At 39.5% G+C, this 24,022-nt stretch overlaps 1 long non-coding RNA gene across 1 annotated transcript; it reads right to left on the bottom strand.

Moving 5' to 3' along the window:
- Window positions 1–12,170: 12,170 nt before the first annotated feature.
- On the bottom strand, window positions 12,171–18,103 carry LOC146490997 (uncharacterized). The gene is made up of 3 exons (XR_014872182.1): window positions 16,294–18,103; window positions 15,770–15,821; window positions 12,171–13,937 (listed from the first exon to the last, which is right to left on the bottom strand). It is a non-coding gene; the product is annotated as an uncharacterized LOC146490997 (long non-coding RNA).
- Window positions 18,104–24,022: the final 5,919 nt, after the last annotated feature.

Genomic DNA, 24,022 nt, shown 5'->3' with positions numbered 1-24,022 from the left:
CCAAGGTTCATCTAAAAGGGTATGTTTTAGCCATCCTGAGATAAACTGAAGCCTGTTGGCTAAGAAGTAGTGCTGAAAGTTAGGTAGTTCTAATCCTACTTTATCCTTGGTCTTTTGTAGTGTTTTTAAGCTTATACGTGGGGGCTTATTTTTCCAAAGGAATTTGGACATATATGAATCTAGAGATCTGAACCAATCTTGCGGCGGTTTAGTTGGGATCATTGAGAATAAATAATTTATTTTTGGTAATACCATCATTTTTATAGCAGCAACCCTTCCCATGAGTGATATGGGTAGACATTTCCATCTAGCCAGATCACCTTCTACTTTCTTTAAAAGTGGTGTATGGTTTAATTTAGTTAGATCTGCAAGCTTGGGAGAAATATTAATACCTAAATATTTTATATTTCCCGATTGCAGTGGAGTAGAAGAGGAATTATGGAAGCAGCAATTAATAGGAAGGACTGTAGATTTTGACCAGTTAATTGAGTAATCTGATATTCTTGCAAAAGAGTTTATCAATTCAATCACCCCAGAGATATTGGTTTGTGAATTTTGGAGAAAGAGTAACACATCATCAGCATAAAGGCTGATTTTATGTTCCACGTTCTTGCATTTTATGCCCTTAATTGCTGAATTCTGTCTAATTGCTGCTGCTAGTGGTTCGATAAAAATTGCAAACAGTGAAGGGGAGAGTGGGCATCCCTGCCTGGTGCCCCTCAGGAGACATAAGCTGGAGGATGTCTGGTCATTTGTTCTGACACAAGCTGTTGGGGAATTATATAATATTTTTAACCAGTTGATGAAAGAAGATCCAAAACCAAATTTGTGTAAAGTTGCAAATAGAAATTTCCAGTTAACTCTGTCAAATGCTTTTTCTGCATCTAAGGAAAATATTGTAGTTTCAAGGTTTTTACTGTATGAGTAGTCTATCAAATTAAGTAATCTACGTGTATTTGTTGATGAGTGCCTACCTTTTATGAAACCAGTTTGGTCAGGATGAATTAAGAGGGGGGTTATTTTCTCTAGTCTCTTCGAGAGAGCTTTGCAGATTATTTTGAGGTCTACATTTATACAGGGTCTTTGCCTGGTTTATACAGGGTCTTTGCCTGGTTTAAATTTTCAAAAAGGATGCAACAGCACAGTTCAATGTGCAAATCAATTACACCATAACTTAGAGAACAGTTATTTCCATCAATGGAGGAAAAATCAGAGAACATAACTCTAATCATTTGTCACTAAAATTGGTCTCCCCTCTCTCTCTTTGCTTACTGACTAACACTCTATCCAACCCTACAATTCGCCCTGTCATTTCTCAGACAAACCATGTGTATAGTGAGGCTTTAATGTATAAAAAGGCTTAGTGTTAAAAATGTAAAAACAGGAAGGAACCCAAGGAACCCTCAGGGTGCTGGAGATGGATGCAGGCAGCCATCTTACTCATAGTCCTGGCCGGAGCTGACAGAATACTAAAACACTGCAATGTGATATACGGCACATGACAACGAGACAAGAAAGCTGACTGGTGACATGAAAAACAGGAGTGTGGATGGTGTGCCAAAAGTTACTGGTGCAGTTCCATGTGAAAAAATGGATGACGGTTTGTGTTTGAAGTTCTTTATGAACAATTGCTTGTGTCTTAAACCCACGGTAAAGGCATAAATAATACAAGTCGTGTTCTTTCATGAGAATAGAACAGAGAATACCAGCATTACTTAAAGTTACAGTCATTTTAAAGAGCCTCTGTCGACAGCTCAGCTTTACATGTCAAAGTAATTACATTTGTGGACACTGATGTAGGGTTTTTTTTTTTTTCACATTTTTAAGAAACATTTTTGGTGGCAAACCAAGCATGAAATCAACTATTTTTTTTCTGCATGCAAAAACCCTTCGAATTAAAAAATAAGACACAATAGTGACAATACAGTTTGCAAGAAGACATATTGTTGGAGGGATTATTCCTCAGCACAACTTTCATTTCTTCCCAAAGGTGTCAGATAACTGACAGTAACCAGGGTGCAATATAATGAGCAGACTGAGGTGAAAATACTCAAAGGAAAGAAACAGTGATTAAAGACACAAACTCTGACACGACCAAATTCATAACTTCATAGTCAATGTGACATATCATCTTGCTCAGGCTATTTCCAAGCTGTGAAATTTGATTTTCATTATGTGTGGCAGTAATGACAGAGAATTTCAGACAGAAATCCCACTTGGGTTGCCAAATTTAACTTAATGTCTTGTTGTGCTGGTTGCTTATACTTACCTTCAGGAATAAGGGACGAGGCAAGAACTTTTTTTATATGATAATATTATTAATAAATGGTAAATTAATAGTCATTTTAATGTAGTGAATTTCATTTTAAAAGACAGTGTTTACAATATCATTAATAATTACTTTAATTTATAAGCCATTGTTAAATATTAAGTGGACAATTATTGCAAGATTAAAACTAATCTTTAGGAAACTTTGTAAATGGTTAACAAACAATTTAGTGCATTAGCTGTTGTAGCTGATGGTTATAATACTTAACCCTTGTATGAAAAACTTGAGTGTGTCTCTGAGACACCAGGGACTTTGACCAGAGTATTTGTTGCCATCAGAACAAGGGTGGGTTCACCGATTAGGTAAAAACCTCTAAAACATTTGGTAATCAGTAACAACTGCATAATATACGACATATGATGTTATATGTGGGGTCATGGGGGGATATAATTAATATCTTCTCTTAGGAACAATAAAAGAAGATATATCATATATAATTTATAAAACTAGTAATTGTATTATACTATTATTCTCCGTTTTCAGCAATTGCTGCAACCATTTATTCATTACAGATTAATTACATGCCAGCAATATTAATAGCTAATTACAGTGACTTATTCCCAGTACTCACAGTAAATGAGGACCTTTACCCCCGGCCACACTCATATATTTCAGATCAGCTTGTCAGCTGAACAGAGTAACCATGCGTTTAAAACTTGCTCATGGCACAGCTCTAAGAGGAAATTCACAAAGATGTAATGTAACAGCAGTCATTACAATACTGAAAAAAGTTCTCTGCTGATGCACATGCAATGCAAACTGATGTGCATTGTATAGTCACAGAGAACAGAAACACTATCTACCTTTGCACTGAACTTTGCCTCAAACTCTGATAGATCTGTATCAAAGCATGATATGATCAAGGTGCCATCAGAAAGACAGAGCCTGCAGCTTCTCTCTCATTTGCCCGGCGATGTCTTTTGGAGCAATCTGTCAGCTGTGGGCTAAAATAGGGACTCTGGGGTTGATGTCAGGAGCATCATATTGTACCAATGAGAAAGGACCCCCATGTGATTCCTTCTATTTCACTCCTTATGTATGGGCAAAGCATATAAAATGTGATTTTTTTAATATTTCAGATTAGAATTTAATACCCATACAAGCTTACTGTATCAGTCAGATGAATACACAAATCCAGTGCTGATAAATAACCTTGGCGATAACCGCCAGATTAATGATTAGTAAGTCTTTCTGTTTCTGGAAACACATCTGAGACATATTAATGAGCAGCTATCCCCGTTAGCTCCCAACACGTATCACATGGACCATACTGCAGCATACTTCCAGCACTAATGGCTCACAGGGCTCTTTTATCTCATCTGTGGCGGTGATCCAGATGATGTAACAGCTCAATTGAAATATCATCATGGGAGAAAGGCAAGCATAAAAAAATGCAAGAAGCACCATCCCCAAAACAAACCTTAAATATTAATTCAGTGATGCCACTTATGTAAGCCTCAGCTCCACTGGGAAGGAGGCAGACATGTGTGCATGAAGAGTGTGAGAGACGTTACAAGTGCAGTTATATATTCTCTCCTGAGTGTCTGACTCATAGTGATCTCTCCCATGCATCTTTATTTCTCGTTTTACATTCTAATTCATATCCCTATGTTGTGTATTTTAAAAGTAGAGGCAAGACTTTTGTTGAGTTTTTTAAAGCATTTTTTTTTATTATAGGGCCAGGATGGGCCACCAGATGGACAAAGTGATAAAAAAAAGAGACAGTATTCATGGGAAAGATGAGGCAGGATCCATATCACAGGAAACATCTAATCTTTCAAGACAGGAAAGGTTACCCAGAATCTGCAGATGTCCTAAATATTTAGATAAGGTGTGCATAGGCTTTCAGTCTCCTTTTGCTCCACGCTTCCTCTCTTTCTTGAGCTGTGAAATAGTTTATGTCCTTCCTCTGAGGTGAAACACTAGGGAAATAGTCTAAACAGTTTTATTACATGTATCAGGGGAACCTAAATATTTGTCTAACGGGATGGGTGAGAGGTTGATGTATCATAGGTGGAAGCCTGTATAGGGCACGAAAATGAATCTGAATCTTTTGCTGCTACTCTTTCCTTGCTGATCTCTTATCCTACAGTTGAAACACTTGTGATAACAACATCTTTTGCCATGCTTGGAGCATGTCACTGAAAATTGCATTTTCAGCTTGATCTGCCAGTCTATTTCTTTCCGTTCAAACAAAAAACATCTCAGAAACGGCAGGGTGGATTGACATTTTATTTTTGTAAGGATATTAATGGTTCCCAGGGGGTCCATTGTTAGTGTTTTTAGATGATCGTTGTGGCACTGAGTGGAATTCATCAACAATTATTGGGCAGATTGGCACTGAGTGCAGTACAGATCTTGACCCCTCTCTGGGAATATTGTGTACTTTCTTTCATCCAAATTCAATATCAGGTATTGGACTTTTTTCACCTTTTCTTCTAGTTCAGTGATGAGGTCAGAATTTTGATTTGTCCAACTGTTTTTTCTTTTAAAAAAATGCACTGTTCTAAGGTACCTATAAAAATGTGTTTTGCTTTTTGCTCACTGTAAAAACATCCCCTGGAGAACCAGAAAGGTTTTATGATTCTTCTAGACGTTCAGTTTTGGCATCTGTGTCGCTTCAATAACATGTATGAACATTATGCTATAACAGGCAACTGTTTACACCAACTAACACTGACAACTTTTGAACAAAATTAACAACTAATCACATTTCAGTGTCTTGAATGTCTATTACCTCCACAGACATCCAAAATAAAGCCTCCTAGCCAGACTGTTAAATACTGGAATTGAAGTCTAGGAGAGGTATTCAGACATTCAGACAGTGAACCTGATTTGCATGAGATATAATCCTGGACCAGCACGATCTTCCTGTCTGGCAGACGTTTCCTGTTCCCTGAGATATTGGCTGGATGTCGGCTGCCGTTTGTCCCGTTTTCTGTCAAGATGATCTCACACAGCATCAATAATGTTGAGGTCTAGTCTCTGTTTTTCTACCCAGGTATGCTTTTACTGCACTGGCAGTGTGGTTGGTATCATTGTCATGCTGAAAAATGAAGCTGTTACCAATCAGACGCTTTCCAGAGCATCTGATTGGTACTAATTGGTCAATCAAAATCTGACTGTAGTTTTTTGAGGTTATAATTTCATCAACTTTGACATGATCACCATTGGCTGAAATGCAGCCCCAAACCATGTCAGTCTCCATCCTTTTACTCTAATCCATGCTTTTGGCTGTAGATACTGACTGTTGCACCTCTCTCTTGAACTTTCACATTCATGCTACCAACAATTTGAACCGAACATTTCAAAAACTGATTCATTACTACATCAGACCTGCTGCTACTGATTTTCAGTCCACTTTTTGTGTGAATTAGTACCCTTCAGCCTTTTCTCCTCTCTTTCTCTTTCTTAAGAATAGCGCCTCGACAGCCACCCTTCCACTGAGACCTTTTCTGATGAGGCTTCCTCAATCCTTGGATAGGGTTTCCTTTTATGAACATCACTTTCATACACTGCTGCAGATAGGTTTTTAGGACTGCCAGTTTCATTGTCTTCCACTGTCCAGCCTCCTCAATTTTCTTAAGGAAACATGCACACCTTGCTGAGACATACCCAGTTTTTAGCTAATAAGTTTACAAAAACACAATTTTATTCATGCTAAACTCTGTTAAATAAGGTATTTTGCTAGAATCTCACAGTGTTTCAAGCACTGTTGGAAGTTTTGCAGGCTTGTTTCACTTTGAACCAGATTCTTTCTAATCTATGAGAATCCAGCTAGTTGACAATAATCTGCGGTTTCCAAAAATGCGATCTATGTAAACACAAAACAATGCCGAATATTCCTGGCATGCCTCTTTTAAGTTTCCTCTTAAACACCAGAGCAGTGATTTTGTTTAATCAGTAATCATTTCATCATTGCTGCTTAACATACTTCCTCCTATGCAAAATAAGAGAAAGAAATTGGCCGACTAAAGATAAAAATGACCTGCATTTACCAGTTCAGCTGTAGTAATGGACACACTGCCATCTGCACCTCGGGGATAATTTGATTTGGGCTGACATGGTAAATTACCCTGCTACAGCCTGTCCATTTTATTTGCTAATTCAATTCAGTGTTACTTAACACCCAGAGCCCTTCCTTCGACAGGGCCCCAGAGGCACAGAGAGTCTGGTTTACCCTAGTGTAGGCGCTTCTCTGGGTTGGTTTACTGATAAGTAGAATTTGACCAAGGGGTGCTGTGGAGGTCACCCTGAAAATCTCAGTAACAATTTCACCAGCATGACCTTGACATAGAAGGGAAAAAACCTGATACAACAGCATAAATTCATGCTAACTGGGTTGGCGACACTTCTCAACTTGACCAGATGATTTAACACATGCTGATACATGTGTATCAGCAATCTGCTTTACTAATGTATTTAATGATGCCTGCTGGTTCTCCCCACCCTCCTTCTTAAATATTTGATTCTTCCACACATTTTAAGACTCAAGAGGCCTATATGTATCATAAGTACAGACATGTTTATAATGTTTCCTTCAGAAAAAGATATCCTTAGGGAAGCGATCTAAGATAAGTCCTTTTATATTTTCCATGTGGTTCATTAAAATAAAGACGCTCCCTCACAGGGTGCTGGCCCCATTTTTCCCAGCACAAATTATACTTTATGAACAAACTTTTCCATTTTAGGCCCTCTGCATAAATACATAAAGAACAGCTTTGCTAAGAAACTAAAGTTTTCTCAAAGTAAACATCCATGTTGTGATGGCTTTTTAGAGTTTATGTTCTTGAACAAAGACTCTTCCCCAGCTGACTAAAACATTTCTGCCAAAACTTTCTTCTTAAGGAACAAGGGTTCTGTTCCCTTTATCTTCTCATTCACCAAATTGTTGTGTTCAGTCTTTCATTGTTGATGTTTTTCCAAACCCAAAGCCCACTCCTCTGAGCTTTCCTGTAGACTAATATTTGTCTTTCCACCTCCTCCCTCTATGTGAACATCTGGACTGGAGCTTTGCCGCAGCACAAACTTCCTTGGCAAACTTTCCTATCTTTTGATGCTTGCATATATAACGATCAATAGTTTACCTTGGCCATAAACATTTTTGCTCTAGCCACCAACACAACAACACTCAGCTGACTGCTGATTTAAAGGGAGAAATACTTCTCTGCATGTCATCTTGCTGGAACCTGTACCATATTGGAACTTTATAATAGGAATTTTACTCTGTGACATGTTTGTTCTCTTGTATCTGGGACAGTTTTGCCAACAGCAGTGAAAGGTTTGATCACCTACAGGTCACTAAATCCATTGAGGTCCAACTTTGAGAAGTTTTCTTTACTGCCTTATCCCTTGATTTCGATAGGATGGACTGCAGGGGGTTGATGTATATGTCACGCCTCAGGGATAATTGGATTGGTCTGAGCCGTAGATGAAATGAAACACACGACCAATCCTTTATTTTGAAGCATCTTTATTCTTGCTGTGTTGCTGAAGTAGTGATAAGAGAAATAATAATGAATTGCATTTATATAGCGCTTTACAATACCACTATTCATTCATACACTGGTGAAGGCAAGCTACAGCTGTAGCTACAGCTGCCCTGGGGCAGACTGACAGAAGCGAGGCTACCATATCGCGCCATTGGCCCCTCTGGCCATCACCAGTAGGTGGTAGGTGAAGTGTCTTGCCCAAGGAGAAATCGACCGAGTCTGTCCAAGCCGGGGCTCGAACCGGCAACCTTCCGATTACAAGACAAACACCCAACTCTTGAGCCACAATCGCCCCCTGGAGAATAGAAACGAGTATGAGCTGCTTCTGAACACCATCTCTCTCTCTCTCTGTGTGTGTGTGTGTGTGTGTGTGAGAGAGAGAGAGAGAGAGAGAGAGAGAGAGAGAGAGAGAGAGGCAGCCCATGCATACCGTTCTGATTGTGTGTTGCTACATGTCACAAAGTCAAACACTGCAAAGTTTGGTCCAATTTCCACATGTGATGGAAGTCATTACAGCTCCGGCTCACTGCTCTGATTGAAGTCTCTTAGTCACAATGGGCCAGAGTGACTTCGTCTGAGGCAGGGTCAGTGGAAGCCGGCTCAGTAATCAGGTGGGATTGAGGAAGGAAGATGTGTTCAATCAGGCATCTTACAGATACACGCTGCAGGTCACGAGAACAGGAATTTCATGTGGGGTTCCATCTATGGATGCCATTGTCAATCAATGACACACATATATATTACTAAATGCACAAACTAAATACACAACAAAATCCATAAATTAATACGATCGCTTTTTTTTTTTTTTTTAAATTCTGCCCTAATATAAATATGTATTACATTTGAGTTGACTAAACAATTGACTTGAAATGATGAGTTTACCTAACCTGTTAAACCTACAAGACAATGGTGTCCATTCAGTAACAGCTGCAAAACTGTAAGACCAAGATAAATAACCTTGGGTAAAAGGGTTATATGGGTAACAGACACTTGGGAAAATTTTAAAACATTATTACTCTCCTTAAATGTATCACCAGCTTTAAGCCAGTCATGAAATTCTACAGCAATTTTTTTCAATGTCTGCCTGATTGATAGCTCTGTGACAGTGAGTATATATTGATGTTATCAAGCCCTTTCCAAAAATCCTCCACTGCAGCTTTACCAATTTTCATGCAACAGAATGGAAGCATATACCGCATCTATAGTAGTAGGAAACGCCTTCTTTGGTAAGTCTGTTATGCTCAGCAAGAAAAATTTTCAGGGCTGAAGGGAGGGTCACATTATCAAATTAAGAAATGTGTTTAACATAAGAGCAAACTATCATTGTGATACACTGCATACTCGCCAACTTCCTTGCATACATTAACACATGCAAACTATAAATCTGCACAGACTACTAAATTGAGAACTGATGTGTTAAATTAAGAGCTAAATTATTATAATGTGAAAATAAAATGTGCTTCCTTAAGTTAACCTACTTGGATATTCTTATTATTCATTAGTCTTTAAATCTTAAAAACTCATTAAATTGTAAATAAATACACAAAAAATTGTTTATGTTTATGACACAACATATATTACACAAATTTACGTTAAAATGTATATAACACGGGAAAAACAACAAGACAAACTGGACAAAACGTAACTTTATCTCAGGATTGTCATTTTTTTTTTTTACACCAGTTTAAGAGGTACAATTACAAACCTGTGCCAGCTCTGGCAAAAGCGTTGTCAGTCATCCTATATACTGTTAGCTAAATTTCTGCTGACTTACCTTTATAATTATTACCACCTTTTAAAGTTGCCCAAATGGTAAAGTGGGTCTAAATCCTGTCAAGGGTATCACTTTAGCTTTTTAGAATATATGTTATCTTCTCCATGGCTTTGCAGTGCCTCATTTTCTTAATCTATCGGGCCACCTGTGAACTAAAGAGTCTTCCATGATAAGGCAATCAATTGCTTTGCCTGGAGTAAACACATTACCATAAGTATTTGCTTAGATAGGGCTAGGGTGACTGGATATAACCCTAAAGTAAACACCGTAGGTTGGCTTTACTTCCAGCATTTTGTGCAACATTTATATTGTATATTATGTAATCATAATCTTCTGTTTGTGGCTGGTGTATATACACATATTACTTCCTCTAATCTAACTTACATGCATAGCTTGTTTTCAGGCTTCTAACTGGTCAGTATAGAACTCAACTGAATTGATCAAATCCAGCTTTTACTGCAACACTTTTCAGAGATTGACTGTTCCCTTTTAGAAAAAGGTGGTTGAGTTTATAAATGCCTATGAAATGCTGTTTTACAGCTTCTTGCAAGTTTTTTTTCTAAACAAATGGAAATTCACATGTTCATATTTGGCTATTTATGCAACATCAATTTTTTTTATCTTCAAATATTCGCATTCGGAATTCGCATGATAAGGTGGGGCCAGGTTTCACAATGAGCTCACCCGAAACCCTGGCTGATTGGGACCCACACCCAGTCTCACACCTTGGCTCAGGCGTTTAGAGGATCATCAGGGGGTCCTTTTGTCCCTCTGTGGGGGGATACTCCCACTAGGTTTAAATCTGGGACTCCCCACCATTTGACCTTAGAACTGAAGAAGCTTCTCGGATGAGAGGTGAAACGTCTTCAAGTAACTTAAAGAAGTCCAGACGCTTTTCTTTGCAAGCTCCTTTGACTACGATGACCTGGATGACTGAGAACCTTCACAGACATATCTTCAAATACGTTTCCCATCTCAGTTACACCTTTAGTGGACAAAGACTGAAGCCTCAGTCTATTGTTCCATGTTTTAACCGATTTAACTGTTTCTATATAGAAGCACTTTAATGTATTTGTAACATCTGTAGGGACGAGAAAATTGCATATGCAGCAGTGACAGAGATGAATGCAGTGTTAATGTGATGCCTCAGGATGCTGTAGATGGCAGTGTAGCACTGATTTCCAGCACCTTTGTGTGTGTGTGTGTGTGTGTGTGTGTGTGTGTAAAATCCTATCCAAGCCACTGATAGCTAAGATAATTCCTTCTGATGGAAAAATCCTATGAATTCCAGAAATAGCAACTGCCTATGTTAACATATTGAGCTCACTTTTACATAAATGTGCAAATATAAAGCACTTGTTCACCTGATATGAATCCTGTACCATCAAACAGAATTATTCAATCAAATTAAGAGCTTTGATCAAAACCTAAGAGAAATACAGGATTATTTGCACATGTGAATGTCATCGAGGACCTTTGATAGAAACTGCAGATCCCTCTTCTCCCGCTACACGGAGTTGTCAGGAAAACAAGCCAGCTCTTTGAGCAAGAATAAACCTAGTCCTGCATTAATTTGCATTCATGTTTCCAGTAAATAAATTCCTCTGTAATCCACACACAGAGGCATCACTGTGAAGAAGCAGAGTATGCACAACACTGGCCACAAGCAGAGAGAAGGATACAGGAAAGGGATGAAACATAGAATAAAGGAGTAGATTTGAACCAAATTGGCAGCGGAAATAGTAAATTTAGCAAATACAATATTGATGAGAAGAAAGTGGGAAGAATGTTGCCAGGAAGGGCTTTGACACATACCGTAGTGTTGCAAAGAAAGAGGAGGAAAGAGAGGAATGACTTTATGTTGAAAGAAGGAGACGGATATGACCCAGCGGTTAGTCATGTCCCCTGTGGGGCCCTGGGGGGCCTGCAGCGTCTCTTGCTTGTGTACTCTCTTGCTGTCAGGCCGCTTGCACTGTTGTCCTCTGCTCTCCTTCAACATCTGGAGTCTGTTTAGCCTCATGAGCTCTGCAGCCCCCACCATGACACCTCTGCTAAAAATGCCTGATATGAGGATTTTTTTCCCCCAAAGGTTAGATCAATAAACACCCATGTTCTGATTAATTTCACGATGTATATGTCTTCATTTTTACTCACTGCATCCATTGTGTTATTCACTACTTATCATATTTCCACAAATCAACAAACCTCTTCACTCCAACTGTTGAATCATGGCTGACTAAATGCTTTGACATTTTCATTAGAAGAAAATTTGTTGCTGCAATGGAAAACACTTCCAGTTATGTGTGTGTCACCGTCGGATGCTTTGATGATCTCCGGCCAATTACCTGCAAGACTCCACTGTTTGTAGATGCAGTGATAGTGTAGCTGTTTCCGGCTTTTCCTGCTGGGTTACAACATGAGTCATGTTTAACTGTGAGGTTGTACATAAGCTGTAAACCACAGCCTATTTGTTGTTATGCGTGTGTGTATGTTTACATGGAACTGTCACAGTCCCCCCCTCCCCCCCGTAGCCACAGGGTTAGAGGTTAGCAGACACCTCTGTGAAAGTGTTTAAAACCACAATGACAGATTTTCCTGCTGGTCAATCAGCAGATGAGCACACCATTCGTTTTCTGCAGTCAGTTAGATGACCTCTGTGTCCGCGCCCGGGCCATTTCCCTATGCCTGCTCGTGGGAAACGGCTGCTACGAGCTAGAGTGGGATGGGGGTTCAGGGGGGTCTGTTCTTTTCAAGGCAGAGATATATAGACAGAGCATGAGGTGATACAGCTCGGAGTGTAGTTTCTCGGTTTTGGGGTGCTGACAACTGTTAAATGTATAATTAAGTTCATATGAGGCATATGTGTGTCGTGTGTGTGAGCTGAAATGCCTGATAGGTTATGCTTTGAGTTGAGATGCGTTTTGTGTCAGCCAGTGAAAAAAATGGGTATACAACCCACTAAGTATCCCTTGGGTATACTTCTTTTTTTTTCTTTTTTTTCCCATGCAGCTGCACTTTGTGTGTACAAACTGAGGTTTGAATGTGGGGGTCCACATGGGAGAGGGCGGGAGTTCCTGGGCACTGAGCCTTTAACAGTAAAATATTTCAGAGGTTGTCCACCAGCAGCCTAATGACTTCAGCAGACAGAGCCTGGATTTTGGCTTTTCCCCACTGCCGACACCAAAAGCCATAAAACACTGCGTGTTTGGAATGCAAAACATGGATCCTGTGAAAGACAACAGCAACTCAGATCACACACAAACCAGAAAACCTTGTTGGCTCACACAACAAAGTGTGTAAAGCTATTTTAATACATTACATGCTGTGATTTAGAATAGCTAACTTTGCAATCTGTTTGTACAGACTCAGAATACAAACTTATTTGTGCATGAAATCAATTCAAATTGGGTTTTGCCAAGATGCAGGCTGGTAAGCATCCAGCTCCAGAAGGTCAGATTACTGAATGATTCATAGACTGGTATAAGTGACCGTGTTTACAGGAGGTCATACCAACAGACCGGTCCTCCTGACCTTTAACCCAAACCTAAAATATAGCGAGTTTGAAACACCCAAGAAACCAGGATCATTAACACCTCAAGAACTACGAAGGCAAGAGGGTGAAATAAGTTTTTGTCTTAACACACACAAGAAAGAAATGTCTAATCTAGCTAGAAATATAGAAAATCTAGGGATGTGATTCTAAATTTTGAGAAAGTGAAAAGAAGAATTTAGAAATGATTAGGATTTTATGAATTAAGTCACGCTCAACAGAGCCAAAAAATGCAACGCCCGGAAATTGTTTTAGCCCTCCAACAAACCATGTCAAATTCCCTTGAATGCTTCCTTATAGTCCCTTATCTTGGCCCACCTCCTTCACACAGGGCTGAGGTGGAGTTAGGTTACTAAGCTGACCTCCCACATGGAGCCAGCAGACAGCAGAAGCGGTGGTTTGATGATTTTTACATATACAGCTAAAGAACTACTAAATAACAAGTAAACATAAAAACTTTAAGTTGTATTTCAGAATCTGATCACTTTTATTGACTGAGAATATCATCCAGTTGCTCCTGGTTGCATTTATTAAAAGGTGCAGAAAAGTCATTACCACCTGAAGATGAGTTTTTCTGCAAGACCGATGGCTTTAATCCCCCTGCAGGCCAAATGACAGGTCAGGCCGATCGAAGAAATGACAGGGATTTTTCTGAGTGCCACCCTCAGGTCATTGTCATTTGTAGCTGGTCCCCATCCACAGTTATAGGTCACCTCCCCAGGAGCTGCCACAGGCTAACACCATGGAAACCAGATGGCTGCAGGGGGGATTAGACATGATGAGCTGCAACCCCTGAAATAAATATAATGGTTATGAGAAAGTAGCCTGTTACTGACACAGGGAGAATAGTTGTCCTGGGATCAAGTGAGAGGACAGACTCATCAAAACTGAGTGTGGCTTGGCTGTTTTGTTCCAGTTTTGGAGTGCATCTTTTTTCATGTCTTGATTATAACTAAAGATTAAAAAAGAAACAAGTTTAGGTAGTAAAATCTGTCATGTGTTAGATGACCTTTTGTTTTTGTTTTAAATTCATTAGGGGAGCATTCATATCTTTTTCACAACAATTAACAGTGTAAAGGGAGAGTAATGACCCCTACTTCCACTTCACAATAAAAGTATGTATTGCTAAATTTTACATGATTAGATATTTTTTTTTAAATTGGTGCATGATGTTTGTAGAACCAGTTTGAATAAGTTAATAAAGTAAAGTTCACTGGCTTGGTCTAGTGCCCCTCTAAATAAATCTGACATGGCATGAGATAATGAATGTTTTTGCAAAGGAAAGAATCTGCTGAAAAATGTAAATTTGCTCTTTTGGAAAGGGTAATAAATCATAAACACAAGTACAGTAAAATGTATAATATTCCTATCACATGTAGTGTAGCAGAAGTATAAAGAAGCAGGAAGTAGTACATCTGAAGTGCTGAACTAACAGTATTTCAGTGAATGCAATTAGTTGGTTTTCACAAAGAGACAAATATGACAATAACTATATATGAAACATATATATTTATCCTTACATGACTATGGTGATAAAGTTATTCAGTTCTAAAACTCATTTAAATTATTTATTACAACAGAAGAGCTTGAATTTAGCATCACTCTTTTGATGCACAACAGCAGTCACACCAAAGAGGGAGGATTGGGGGAGTGCGTTTGTTTGACGTATTAGTGATTAAGTATGTATGACGCTGCACAGCTTGACTTTTCTGCCTGAGCTAGCTCGTAAGTTTTATTTGATTTTGTGCTTCTATAATGGTACAGAAGATAACGTATACTAAATATTTGATTTGAACGAAATAACACCTTGAGAGGGACCAGGTGTTCAGCAACATCTCAAGTGGTACTTGAGATGCTGCTTCTACATGCTTCTTCCTCACGACTCAGGATTTATAGGCAACTGTAAGGTGCCCATTGCTAAACCCTCCTTTGGATTGATGTCTTCCCGTATTTGAAGGATTCATTTGTGGTAGTTGTTATCTGAAGAACTCATTACAGATTGTGAGTGGGAAAAGTGATCTTAAATATAAGCTGAAAATGTCCTTTAAAAACAGATCATTCTTTTAGTAACAAATAATTAGTTACTTGTTATTGCCTTTTATTTGCTTATATATGTTTGGATGCATTTTCCTCTGAGTTCTGCAAACGTATAAATGGATTATTAGCAGCTTCTCTTGCCTTGAACAGGTATTACTTTCACATTTGCCATTCAAAGATCAGCATCATACTAAAGACAAGTATGAGCTTCATGTTTCTTTGTGTCTAACTTAAAGCAACAGAGTAACATCCTCAGTTTTATCCTGGATCTAATACCTTTTGTCTGTTTTGCCCTGTGGACTTTTCAAATGTTGTGTCTCCAAATTAACTCGCTGAAAAAAAAAAAGTTTGTTTTGCTTACAAAAACTTTGGAATTAGAAAGTGCTGTGTGAAAATACAATATTGTGCTGATGTGCAGATCAGGTTGACAGCTTCACAATCGCTGTTTTTTTAGAGGGACCTGCTGAATGATATTCCCCTAAGGGACAGCCCCCAACCCCAGGTAAGAAAAAAAGACATCACATTATCATTGGGCTGGCAAATTAAACTTTTTGGGTTCCTTTTAAAGAAACAATTTACCGACTCACCGACCACACTCCTCACAAAGTCAACAGAGGTGCTGCAGCTGAAGTCTCCCTTCTGTAAACAAGTGAGGAAAATGCCATGTGAAACTGTTGCACAAAAAATATACTATCATCCAGGGCAAAATACATAACTGTAGCTAGACATTGCAGGTTGTGAGCGAAGTCTGGCTGCATCACATTGTTTATAGATAGGCCAAATAAGGGTTTGTGATGTTCCTGTCTTTCCGCACAAAAAAGGTAGAGGGCAGTGTTTGTCTTTTCATGCTGAGGTGGTCTCATGGGAAACAGATCTGGAGGAGTCAGTTTATCAGCAACATATGAAAGACTAAAGCCTTAAAAAACAAGTACACTGCCTTCACATCCAAAGATGCAACAGAAGCACCATGCAAAACTATATCACACCCTAGAACAACAATAATGTAACCTTTCACTCGTCTCTCCTGCACAGAGCTTGATGAAGTTTCTACATTCACATTGTGGTTTGAATCTCAATAGCACTTTGTTGATCCTAAAAAAAGATTACTTACCGTAATTGGTGCTCTTATACTTTTGTCTCCTTTGAAGAGACACATTACGATGGTCTTGAGAATGGTTTCGAGTGCATCTGTCTCTCTTGAGAAGTTAAGAGTGGTGTGGTTTTTGTAAGCTGCCTCATTTACCCTGAGAGTTCGTGTCTCCAGCAAGCGCTCAGTTTTTTCAATGAGAACAGTGCTGGGAAACCGGAGACTCTAGAACTATCATGGAAATAAATGAGGTTTGTTTGACTGTCAGAAACATGTTGACTGTGTCAGAGCCAGATTAAATGTGGTCAGATATACAGCTGGCGAAAAAAAAAAACGAGAAAAAAAAGACATGCTTGTCTGAAGTAGAAGCGTTTTAGAAAAACTCAATTTTTTTATGTTTCATTTGGGTACGCAAATGAAATGTTATTGCTGTTATAAATCCTCCTTCCAATTTCCATAAAGAGTAGGTAACCTAGCTCTGTGTTAACTCATGTAAATGATCTTAAATGACAGCCGAATCCCTCTGCTCAGTGAACGAATTAGCAATTGAATCTCCCTCCGTCTGCAACCTTGCATTTTTCTCAAGACAAATGTGTGAAGTGTCTGCCTGTTTTCCTGCTGTAGGTGGGCAAGATTACTGCTGTCTTCATTGGATAGCTAGTCTTTTGATGTATCAGCAAGACGTCCAGAAGAAGTCAACTGAGTGATTTATGAAGGTGCAGGAACACACACACTCTCACACATTCATGGCCTCCCCACAGAGAGTCTCAGTAGTAGACAGGACGCGGGCCAGGCCTGTGTTGTCGGATGGGGCAGACTAAACAGTAAACAGACACCTCACAGGGCACGGTCAAAGTTTACAGAATTGCCCAGCTGAATTGCCAAAGACTCAAACAAAATCTCATAATTTCCAATGCGGCCACATCACAATCATTCATATTCACAGAAAGAAGTGGACAATTGTCTTTGAAATTTATCCCCATTGTTATTGATAAACATTTGGACTGTAATTACACAGACATGTGTCATACAGGAGTGAAGTCATAAACTGAAAGGCCATCTGACAGAATCTATAAGACCTATGCGTAATTGTATTCATTGTATCTGCGTAATTCTTCTATGTGAGATCTGTCAGAGGAGTCTTTGTGGCGAAGGCTGTATAATAGGAGGATCTGGCTTTATAATGGGACCCTCTCTATGGGCCCTGGCATGCTGCCAGCAACCCCAAAATGCCTCTTATTGGCTGTTGGTTTAGCCGTTGATCCCTGGAAGTGGCGGTCGAGGATAGCGGCCATACTGGTGCTCATATAAATCAAGATATGACTGTTTTTACTGTGGTTGCTTTCTTCATCTTTACAATCTCTGACAAAGCTGAGAAGCTTCCTACCCAGGCTCAAAATAGCCTTCTGTCTTCAGACAAGCCTGTAAGCTAGCAGGCCACAATACAGATCAACATCTTTAGTGTTTCTTTAGCCTCTTTAATGTTAGTTTCACTGTGCTGTACATATAAACAAAGTTACATGCAACATCCTTCCTATCTATTCATATACTAACCTCCTACTCAGAGTCACAGACAGACAGGCGGGCAGCAGACACGGTGGAGCTGCGATTAGCTGTCGGGGCTCATGGTCTCTAATCAGAAGCAGAAATGAAAACGTTAGATGCGGTTAAGAAAGGCTTACGCCACACTGGCTGGTACGTAGAATATGGCACATTATTTGTTGTTCACAGATTGCTTTGTTTTTATTGCACAGAATTTAATATGCTATTTTTTTGGTTATTATTAAAGGTCAGACTGGTCACAGCCAGCTCATGTAAAAAAGATTCCACTGATAGGTAAGACAACATACCTGAACTTCTAGTTCTCACTGATACATGTACCAAATATCATGACAATCAATCCAATGAAGAAATTTCAATAAACTAACAGTCTTCAAAGGAGACAGCCTGGCTGGAGATACTAGCAACTAGGGATGGGTATTGATAAGATTTTCACGATTCCGATTCCATTTTCGATTCTGTTTAACGATTCGATTCTTTATCGATTCTCTTATCGATTTTTTTTTTTTTTAAAAAAGGATAACACTAAGGTCAATTAGCTTAGATCTTTGTTTTATATCTTCTCTTTGAACAAGATAGAAATTTAGGAATAACATGGCCTTACAAACCCAACAGTGAGATCTTAACAGATCCAACCTACGGCTCTTCAATGGGGTGTCACAGGGTCCCCAGGAAAAAAAATTGTGAATGTAAAATAATAAAATAAATACTCTTCTGTAGCAATTACACAAGAATATCCAATAATGTCCCTGCCTACAATTAAACACATTCACTTACCGAAAATCGGGGGCATCTGCTGTGGCAAATGGGTGCAAGCCTTTTACCACAAACTTAGTCACTGCTCGGTGACATTCGTCTATCCTGGCCTGAAAGGAGACGCTAACGGTAGACTGTAGCAAGAACTGCCAGCATCTGAGCCAGCCAGACTCTGTCTGTCTCTCTCATCATGGTCACCTAAATGCACAGTAATGGCAGGTTTTGTAATAAGGCAGATCGCGCTAACATAATATGCACTGTTAGTTGATTATTTACCTGCCGTATTAACGGGAGAGGACGTGCAAATGTTACCGCTGCTGCTGGGTTGAGATTCACGAGTCCGGAGCGGAATTAAAAACACGACATTCATTTAAGGTCATCGTGTGTTTTGTGAGCAAATGCTTTTGCATATTCGTAGTGTTTCCTCCCTTAAATGAAATATCTACTTTGCAAGTATTGCAAGTTTCCCTGTTGTCATCCGTTCTCGTAAAGTATAACCAAACTTTTTAGCGTTTGAGCCGCCATGTTTCCTGCCAGGTAAATGACGCCCCGCAACGTGGTGACGTCATTCGGGGCGACTGGAATCGATAAGGGAATCGTTTGCAAAAATGGCAAACGATTCCAAGGAATTGAAACAGTGGGAACCGGTTCTCAACAAGAACCGGTTTTCGATACCCATCCCTACTAGCAACCCAAATATGAAAAAATACTCCACCAAACATGGATGTAGCGGCAAATGTATTTGAGTCTGTCCCAAGGTGGTGGACATTCCCATGACTAGCTATACAATAAAAGACAGAAAGCTCATCATTACATGTTTTCTCCATCATAGAACCCTTAGAAGCCCCGTAAGTACTGTATGAGCCAGGATTGGCCACTGTTGACGACTGTTAGTGTAAAAACCACACGCTTGCTTTTTAATTGAGTTCTTTTAAAAACACAAAGCCAGCAAGACACAAAAACTGTACCAGACAAATATACAAAACCTCTAACTGTAACTGACATGCAAAGTTACCGTATTTGGATGAGAGGGTGCCGTGCTAAGTTATCAACTAACACTGACAAACTCGGTTAGCAAGCTGTGGTCATAAAATGTATGGGTCTAATGCACACATAACACAACACACACACAGAAAGCCCTGGGTTCTGTATGATAATTCCATTAAAAATGTTCTAAAGGGCGCCGACAGGTCCAGTTCAGTCACTTCTGGTTCAGGAGGTAAAACCTAGCAGACTCCTGTCAATCAACATGGACACACTCGAGTGTGTATACTTCCAGTATACCGACTGATGAAACTGTTTGTTGCATTAGGCTTTTTAAATGCTGTAAAGTTGGACATTTTTTTTATTCTAATCCGAATCAGAGCATTAAGATTAAGTGATTTCTATGTGCATATTTCACAAAAACAAACATACTATGTGAGCTCTACAGCACATAGGTTCAAAAGAACCAATTTCCATACTAAAAAATCCCACTGAAAACCGTTAGAGAATAAAAATCAACCTATCATCCAACCTCCTCTCATCAGGCCCACAGGCTTATCCGTCTTGTAGAGCTGTTTTCGCTGTGTGAGGGCGGCAGATACGCCACCCACAGCCCCACCCTCGATGTAATGAAAAGTGTTATGAATGTATGTGTCTTAATTCTCTTCTACTAATGTCTGTGGGTGGCAAAATTAGGGTGGGCTGTGCTGGAACCGCTTAAATAGAAAACCGTGTCCAGTTTAACCGAGCTGCTCTAAGCCGATTTTTTAAGGTCACATTGGCACAAATGGGGGATTAGTTTGGTTCAGATCAATGTCTGATTGGGATCTTTCACTCTGCCATTGCCTCCCTCTGTCCTGGGAGAATGCAGCCAAAGTCTTGCGATTTGTACTTGGGGAGAAGAAAGGCTCTCCCCTCCCATGGCGGACAAAGACACACATTAGCTCAGTTTTGCTGTTTTTTTCTCCTCCACCAGTAAAGTTCGCTGTCAAAAGGATCAAACGTATGAAGACATGACCAGTGATGGCACCCCACTGCAGCTGCTGTTGCTGCTGTTGCTACTGTTGCGTTGCACAAGTGTGTATCCAGTATGAGTATGCATATGTGTGCATTTTTCTTGTATGTGAGTTATGTGGAGGATAAAAACAGGTGGCTTCAGAAGCAAGTGTATGCATATGTTGTCAATTTAAGTCAGTAAAAATTACTGAGCCTGTGTATTTTGCCTGTGTGAGGAACTGCTTCTGAACAAGTGGTGTCCACATTGGTGGAATATTTGTCATGTTTCCCACAGGACTTAAAGATAAACAAACCTCCATCACCATCAACGCCACTTGAAAAGAAAGCTTGCAACCATCCAGTGGCCAGTAATAAGGTAATTCCTACACGCTACAAGAGTTAAACAAAAAGAAAGCCACTGTAGGTCTGTGTGTCTCCCATAAATGAAAAATTTCCTTTAAAATCCCTAATTTCTTACAAACAAATTATTTTATCTGCATCAGACCTGAGAAGACCACAAAGTCACCAAGGTTTACACAGCTCGTTTGAACTAAGTTTCTTTTTTATTTATATTTGAATAAACCGGTACTTGTTCAGAGAAAGGCTTACAGCTCATCAATAAGCACAAAGCATAAAGAGATAATTCCTGGTGTGTGAAATTCGTTCTTTGTTCCCGTGTATGTCTCATTACATCTTAGTCTATCATTATCCAATCAAAGAGAAGACTAAACAAACGGGGCAGACCATAATTGACAGTGAAGCTGCACAGTAATCTTTATTTTCATCTGTTTCATCTCCCAAGAAAACCAGCATCAGTACTTAAATAAAAGATCACATCAGAAAAGTGTCAGTTTATTTGTCTCTTCGTTCTGCCTGCATACACATTATATGATTTATGTCAGCGTGACAGGCCATGCATGGCTAAACTGGTTGACGCCAACCAAGAGAGGTTCCCAGCAAAGACTAAAAATAAACACAGAAGCGAGAATATCAAAACGGAAATATTTTGGTACGTGTATTTTGGCCGACCTCATGAAGCGATTGATGTGTTTTTAAGGGGGTCAAAAATACAATGAATTAGATGCCTTATTAATTCAAATTATTTGGTAAATCAAAGCACCATTTCCAATTTGCACATATTATGCACCTTTCATTGTATCTGCTGAGACAACAACAGTCTCAAGCGACTTCCTACAAGTGGAGTACAAGAGTTTCGGGCTTTCTTTAGCTGCTGCTACAGAATGGCCTCTCCTCCCCTTCAGTTGAAGACTATTGAGATCCTCAGCAGCTGGGAGTGTTTGTCTCCTTGTAGTACACTGGTGCTAGTTAGTTAAACCAGGGTCAAAGGTCAGAGGTCAACACTGCCCCTGGTGTAGAACAGTTTTAATTGACTTAGAGACAACAACCTCAGGCATTCACCTGTAACTCTAATTTTATCTAACATAAATACACGTGTGGAGACAAATAACCACTTTTTACGTTTCAAAGTGTTGTTTGCTGCCAAATTCCAAATCAAAGCTTTAGTTTGGAGTTACAAGCGTTTATTAATAGCTGGGCTTGGGTTAGATGTTACAGTTTTTTCTGATTGCTTAAGCACATTTTTTGTAACTATTGGCTATTTTTGCAAAACTCTACACACAAATAAGAAAACCTGTCACCCAATTATCAAAACATTGTAGTTCTCTTGCAAAAGCGAACACAGCTAGATTAACTCTTCACACCTTCGTAAAAATGGTGTTTTCGTATCAAACAGTACACACAAGCCATCATCTACTAAGCACACAATGCGCCAACTGCACACTGATGGTATGAATACAAAACACATCTGGCTTTTGCTTTCTCTGTGTACAGATGTCAATTGAACATTCTGCCTCTGCCCCCAACATCTGGACGTCTAGCAATTCTGTAAAGTAACAATTTCAGTATTTTTGCATGTATGGTACTGTTGTGTTTCTCATTAGAGTATGGCAGTGCTACAAAGTACTTACCGATTCTCATTTCGAAATGTCCTAATGATGCTTGCCACAGTGTAGCGGCTCAGTTTAGGCTGAACCCGTTGGCCAGCTTCCCTCAGGGTCATCCCATGGTTGATGACATGGTCCACTATTGTAGCCCTGATGTCATCAGTTATTCTGTTTCTTACTCTTCTTACCCTTCCTCTTTCCCCTCCTCGTCCTCTTCTTGCTCCTCTTTGTCCTCTTCCTCTAACTTCCTCTAACCCTCTTGCTTCTTCACCTCCACGTCCTCTTCCTCCAACTTCTTCACCTCCACGTCCTCTCCCTCGGCCTCCTCTGATTCTCACTCTTCTCACTCTTACTGCTCCTTCCATTGTACTCCACATAGACAGCTTACCTGTGGCCTGTTTATAGTGCTTAGGCTGATTGCAAAGTGGACTAATTATCTAAAACAGTTTTCACATCTGAAAGTGTGCCAGACAGTTGGCAAAATAGTGTTAATGATAGCCATACATGTGTATAATTTTGCTAGGAGTGTGTTGGAAATTTGGTAATTGAGTGTAAGCAGTGAGTTGTGCCTACAGTTTTGCAAAGTGTGTGTTACAAAATTGCAAACTGAGTGCAAAGCAGTGTTTGTGCTTTTAGTTTTGCAAACTCAGTGAGTGGTTTTGCTATAAGTGTTAATAGTTTTAGGAATTGTGCTATAAGAATCACAGTTAGGGTTTAAGCATTCAGAAAAAACTGTAAATAGAATATCTTGTTTTCATTGTTAATGCTGCATAAAATGCCAAATTATGCTATAGACCTTTATTGAGCTGAAAAAGAGTGACAAATATACTGGGGATGACCCCGCCTAAGATCAAACTGGGTGGGTAAAGTAGAATGTGTTTGAGACTCCTGGTCTAACTAAAGGATATACACAGCAGTTGGGTGTCAAAACTTTCCTGCTACAGCAGCCTGTGCTGGAGGCAAATCTCCGATTGCCTAATTATGCTAAACCCTGATGTTAATGAAATGGTCTGAAAGGTCATTATGTGGGGACACTTCTCACATTGCTCAGGGCATAGATAGATGTGTGTGTGTGTGTGTGTGTGTGTGTGTGTGTGTGTGTGTGTGTGTGTGTGTGTGTGTGTGTGTGTGTGTGTGTAGGTGTGTGTGTGTGTGTGAGTGAAAGGAGAAGATGAAACATGAAGCTGAGGGGACTGCACTGCGTCTGGTTGCATATGATCTACCTGTAAGCAGTATTGGGGTCTTTACTCTAAAATGCAATGCATTACACATTACTTGTTATCTTTCTTAAAAGCAATGCATTGTGTTACTTAATTACTTGACGGAGAAAGTAATTTGCTACACTGCTCATTACATTACTTTTACCTTATTCTGCAAATTGACCTGAAATGCATTATCTCATAATTAAGCAATATAAATCAGAGGCTACAGTACCACATACCAACACAAATCCCTATCCCAATGAAGACACACATATGACTCTTCTTTTAGTT

This window comes from Neolamprologus multifasciatus, chromosome 23 (genome assembly GCF_963576455.1).
Source record: "Neolamprologus multifasciatus chromosome 23, fNeoMul1.2, whole genome shotgun sequence".
NCBI classification, from domain to species: domain Eukaryota; kingdom Metazoa; phylum Chordata; class Actinopteri; order Cichliformes; family Cichlidae; genus Neolamprologus; species Neolamprologus multifasciatus.
Note: the sequence above shows the minus strand (reverse complement) of the source record. Positions and strands in the feature narration are given on the sequence as shown.